The 6,159-nt window shown below is 37.6% G+C and overlaps 1 long non-coding RNA gene across 1 annotated transcript; it reads left to right on the plus strand.

Moving 5' to 3' along the window:
• Nucleotides 1-1,670: 1,670 nt before the first annotated feature.
• LOC116125352 lies at nt 1,671-4,327 on the plus strand. The gene is made up of 4 exons (XR_004127314.1): nt 1,671-1,918; nt 2,042-2,139; nt 2,825-3,060; nt 4,055-4,327. It is a non-coding gene; the product is annotated as an uncharacterized LOC116125352 (long non-coding RNA).
• The last annotated feature ends 1,832 nt before the right edge of the window (nt 4,328-6,159 follow it).

Consider the following 6,159-nt stretch of genomic DNA (forward strand, 5'->3'; position numbering starts at 1 on the left):
CTAAATGTCACCGAAAAACGGTGAAATCTAGCCTGGAATGCCAAGAGTCGCGATGGTGGAAGATGAAACGTCGCGGCGGCGTGATGATTCCCATGGTGGTGATCCGGGACGATGGAGATGACGACGATCTGTGCACGAGGAAGCCGAACTGTCGCCGGAGGTCGCTGGAAAGGAAGTTGAAGTGTCGTCGAAAAAGATGGATGAACAGTGCCTCCCTTGATCTGCAACTTTTCGTTTTCTTTTATAGAACAAAATGAAAAATATCACTTTGATCCCTACATAATTGAAAAGTGATAAATCAATCCTTATAAATATGATAGTTTACCCCCTAAATAGCATAAATGAGACAAAATCACCCCTAATCCATAAACCACAATCTAATATCAACTCATATCCTTTCCAAAATCATTCCAAACATGTTAAATTCATAAGAAAAATATTATGAAGCGATTTTCATGAATAAATTCATAAATTCTTTAATTGTCTCAATATACTTCAATTTAATCACACATGGGGTATTTTTATCACCAAAATAGAGTCACTTTCATGACTCTAACAACTACTGAGAGTGGGGACCGAGAGGCTATGGTGCATGCAATTGCTCCATATTATTTAATTATCTCCAGTTGTATTCAACAATCAACAAAGATGAATCAACCTTTTATATTCTTAATGAGCAAACAAACAAATCAAGGTTTTTATAATATTATATTACAATTCAAATATGAAATGAAAAGGGAAAAAGAGTAGTATACCTGAACAAATCGTGTAGAACTTGGTGACTTTTAGCTTAATTGCTGAGGAGTGGGGACCGAGAGACTAAGGTGCGTGCAACTGCTCTCTTCACCATGAGTGAATCTAGCTAGGGTAAAATTAGGGATGGGTAATTTTAGGTGGGTTTTAGTGAACTAGGTCGGGTGACCTGGATCCGACCCGATTTATTTCAACACGACCCGAATTTTTTTTGGGGCCTTTGGCCCAAATTAAAAAAGCCGTATTGATATTTTTAAGGATACGAACTGATACGTATCGTATTGTAGGATACATATCAACGTATCGAAAGGTTTGTGATATACCCTCTGATACGTATCATTGGTGACCCATATCGAATCATATCGTAGGATTCGTATCGTGTATCGTAGGATACTAACAACCATAAATTGCATTATAGTTTCAGGTTTCTTTTTTTAATATCAAATGTGTACATGTTACTTTCTCAATCTAAATAAAGTGTTGTTGCTTTTATAACTATTGCAAACATTTATTTATTTATGAATTATTATTTAACATTTTGGAATGAACAAATTTATGTTGTATTCGTGGGTTGTTTAGGGAAAGCTTTGTCAAGATGTGCAAGGACGGGAAATTGATTGATATTGATCGACAAAGGTTTGAGGCTTGGAAGAATATGTCAATGGAGGTAACAGTTATAAGAAAATTTATATGGGTTTGAGCCAATTGTCATATGTTAATACCTTTTTTTTTTTTTTAATTGTACTCATAAGCTTTTTATTCTTCTTTTTGAAGGAGAAGCTACCGTATCTTGATCAAGCTGAAAAACAAAAGGGAACTCTCTAAATTAATAAAAAGAAAGAATTTCCTTCATAATTAAGCAGCATCCTTTAAGTGAGTAGGGGTGCGCCATACTGCCGACGAATAATAGGTACGCCCACCTCAGGTAGAGTTAGCGAGCCGTGTAATAGCCGACCATTTCGCGCGGTTCATGGGGCACTTGAGTTAGTCGCTGGCGCCCGACTACGTGTTGACCCCTATCCAATTTTTAGGCCAATTCGCCCTTCGTACTACCAAAAAATGAGATTCTTGCCGAATCCGAGTGCATGGTTCAAACCTTCTTTATAAAGTTGGTGATGATCTTGATGAAGATATGGTAGCAAATTATGCTGCCAACCTTCAGAAGGTAAATTTTGTCTTTTTCCTAGGAATGACTATACTCCTTTAATGTTGTAACCACGCAATTTTCTTTGTATCTCTTCAGCTGTCCTTCATTTTTCAGTTTAAATTAATTTTGTTCTTGCCTCAGGTGCTACCTGAGCTTCCTTCTCCAGTTAATAGTGGGACGATGCTCACTGTAGAGGATCTTCAACAAGAGTTGGTTTGCTGTATCAATATCAAACATAGGTTTGTATTTACTTTAGTAAGGCAAACTTGAAACCCAAGCATAATATACTCTATTGACTGCTGCTGAAATTTTGCAAACTGCTGCTTAATTTCCATTCGTTTCGGGGATGGGAGAGTGTTCATTCCCTAACAAATTTTTTGGTAAAGTATTATAAGTGCATGCATGTTTTGTAGTATCTCATAACAAGGCCTTTGGTATAGTGGCTGAAAAATACACTCATGTGAGTGATCTTTAGCTTGTATAATCATTGCTTTGGGGTTGGGTTCCTCTGTTTTGTTTCAAGAGGGATTAGGGTAAATTTACGAGTGTGTAGTTTATCAGATTATTTTCCTTATTTTTTGATATTCTCATAGCTTACCTTATGGTTGTGTTGGTTTTCATGATGGTCAATTAGTGTCTTGAATGATATTAGGCTTAACTTCTTTTTATTATTCGTTTCATTAAGAGATATCAGTAGGAAGGAAGTAGATTTTTCTTTGCTTTAACTTGGATGAGTTTTTGAAGGTTCAGTTGAGTGGTAAAATTTGTACTACTGCCCGATTAACATGGTCCAAAGCTTCATGAATTGTTTGGATCTGTTGATCTGTGATGAATATTTTGATTCCGATTTCAAGATTTGTCATGATTTTTTTATCACGTTTGATCAGCTACTTATATATATATCACATACTCTGAATTTAAAAGGAGCTGGATGAAATGGTTCTATCTGGATAGACACAAGCTCTTGCAGTGGTTGGAAACGGTGGGAGCAGATCAAATGCATTGCGAGCAGAATCCATGGAGGCTGAAAAGGAGACTGAGGTGGATGAAATTTCAGAACCTTCTGGGAGAAACGTAATTAACAAGACAGGTTGAAGAAGGTTAGGAGCCGTTTGGCATCTCAGGAGCAGACTTTTGTTAATGAGAACCTAACAAGACAGGTTTGTAATTTGATTCTTGATTTGAATTCTTTTTGTGTTGTTTTGATGATGAATTCATAAGGGTTTCATGAAGTCGTCATGGAAGATATCCACAGTATTTACATTTGGATTATTTGCGAGATGTTATTTTGATTTTGTTAGTTAAAGTTTTGATTTGATGTGTTGAAAAATTCTGCTTCTTTTTCTTTATAATGAGGATTTGGCGTGATGTGATACCAAAGTGGTTATGCATAAAATAGGTTTAAGCATGTGGGATGAGAATTGATATGATTGATGAATGATAGATGATAAATGGATAGTATGCATATATATAATGAAGTTGGACCTGGGTTCAGTTAGGTAAGTGAGGAAGCTTACAGGTGTTGTAGTTACTGTGGAAGAGATCCAAGAATAGTTTTGGTGGGTGATACTGATTAGGATGCCAGACATCCACTGTGGAAAAAGGTGCAAGAGGCCAAGTTGGAATTGTATACAATGAATCACTCGTGTTGGGAATGGGTTTGTGGAAAGTAAAATCACAATTAAAGTAATTAAGCCCACCGCCCAAAGTCAAGAGTTGTGTTATACTTTCACAAAAATGTACAAAAAGCAAATTCAAGGGATAACATAAATAATCAAAGACCAAACATATAATGCTGGATTTTGTTACAGGAAAAATGCTCATTTATGCACCAAAATGAAAAGAAAACAGGTTAGATTATGAGCTAACCACGTGGATTAGGATCTGATATGGCATCCTTGACTACCAAAATTATTATTATTTTTACCATTTTTTAGCCTTTGTTGAATGAGGATGTATCCATGGTATTGTTTGGTTCATTAAGGATTCTGGGTGTTTTCCTTTTTATTTATATTTTTGTTTATTCATCTGTACCGATGGTATAGTAGATAAAGCCTTTTTTTTTTTTTTTTTCTTTGGTAAGAGATTGATTTTGGGTTAATTGTTCGTGTTAGAGAACTTGGTTTTAATAATGTTACTTTTTCTGGTCTGCAGGGTGAAGTAGAGGTAATGATGCTGCATATTGTTGATGCAATGATACCTTGCTGGAAATGTATCAACATTACAGGTTTCAGTTTGAACTTTTTGGAGCCAGCTGAAGTTAGTTTCCTGCAGTTGGTTTGACGTGCATGGTTGCAACTTTTTGGGTGTATTTTAGTTGAATGGCTTAGGTGTAGTTAAGTAATGTAAATGATATATTTTAAGTATGATTTGTTAGTGGTTAGAGTTTAAATTCAAATTTGTAAATCCCTGCTGTAGTTGTTGTAACAGTGGATAGTTGTTATGCTACTGTATAAATTGTTTAGTTTGAATGAAAGAAATAGACTTTTGCATACAAGTTTTGTTACTTCCTTTTTCTTTCTTTACATTCTTCGGCCAAGAACCATCAAATGGTATCAAAGCCACCCACAAAAATCTGAAACTTATTGCATCCTACCATCAACCACAACTTAAGAACACCTTCCAGTTCAGCTAAAATCAGCCTGCATCTGCTCACTTTCTTTATGCGACAGACACAAAAAACTAAGACATGGCAACTCAATTTGCTTTGATGGCACCACCGGTGTTTAATGGGGAACACTACCACATATGGGCTGCTAAAATGAAGGCCTTCCTCCAAGACTATGGGCTGTGGAAATATGTGGAAGAAAATAGGCAGCCATCTCCATTAGGACAAAATCCTACCCTGAATCAAATGAGACTGCATGAGGAAGAAACAGCCAAGGCACCGAGAGCTCTCTCTCACATTCATGCAGTAGTGACTGACCTTGTATTCACAAGGATCATGGCATATGAGACTCCAAAGGAAGCATGAGACAAGCTCAGAGAAGAGTACATGGACATCACCACAAGCATGAACATGCAGGTGCTTAACGAAGGAGAGAGTTTGAATGCAGAGGATGTAGGAATCAGAGAAAGTCAAGGATTATGTTGATAGATTGATAGTGTTGTCAACAAAATAAGGCTGTTGGGAGTGAAGTTGACAGATAGAAGAATGGTGGAAAAAGTCTTGGTGAGCTTGCCGGAGAGATTTGAGTCCAAAATCTCTTCCCTTGAGGACTTTAAGGACATGACTCAGATCACTTTGACTAAGCTTGTTCATGCTCTCCAAACTCAGAGCAAAAGAACTCTTGAGGCAAGAGGACACAAGTGAGGGAGCAATGGTAGCAAACCAAAAAGGCAAGCTTGCACAAGGACAAAATAGGGTATGTTGGGGATAAAAAGGGGAAAGAAAGGAGTAACAATCAGTGGGAGAAATCAGGTGGAGTGAAGGAGTATCCTGCCTGTACTCACTGCAAAAAGAGGGACATTCGGAGAGGAGGTGCTGGTATAGACCAGGGATACAATGCAGAGGCTGTAAACATTGGGGCACATAGAGAAGGTTGTAAGAACAAGGAAGCCAGCAACACAGCAGCTCGGGTTGGAGAAGATCAACAACAATGTTAGGAGGTTGAACACCTTTGTGGCCTCCGTTACATAGCACAGACTAGCAATGAAGCTTGGCTAATTGATGTGGTTGCACTAACCATATGGCTACAGACCTGCAAAGTTTCATCAACCTGGACACTCATATTGTTCCAGTTAAACTAGGAAATGGTGATTTGTGGAGGTCAAGGCATAGGAATGTGGCTGTCCAAACTTTATTAGGTACCAAAATTATTCCTCATGTCTTGTATGTGCTTAAGATAGTCAAAATTGGTTAAGTGTTGGGCAAATGTTAGAGAAAGTTACTCCTACATTTTCAAAATCAAGCTGCACCATATTGACCCTGAAGCAAATGAATTAATGTGTGTAAAAATTTTGGGAAAAACTTTCTGGTTGAGTGGAAAACTTCCAGCAACACGCTTATCATCTAGCTGGAAAAGTATAAATCTAGCACAAGAGACTTGGCCACTTTCACTACAATGGTCTCAAAGAGTTGGGAACAAAAATATGGTCCAGGATCTACCTGAGATTAGAGAAAAGGCCTCTACAGTGCTTGCCAATTGGTAAGTTAAGCACCCACAATTTCCCCAGATCAGGCCTAGACAGCAACACCAAAACTCCATAGCTGATCCATACTGATGTTTGTGGCCCATGCAAACTGATAAATGAGTGGG

The sequence above is a fragment of the Pistacia vera genome, unplaced genomic scaffold, assembly GCF_008641045.1.
Source record: "Pistacia vera cultivar Batoury unplaced genomic scaffold, PisVer_v2 Contig163, whole genome shotgun sequence".
In the NCBI taxonomy this organism is placed as follows: Eukaryota; Viridiplantae; Streptophyta; class Magnoliopsida; order Sapindales; family Anacardiaceae; genus Pistacia; species Pistacia vera.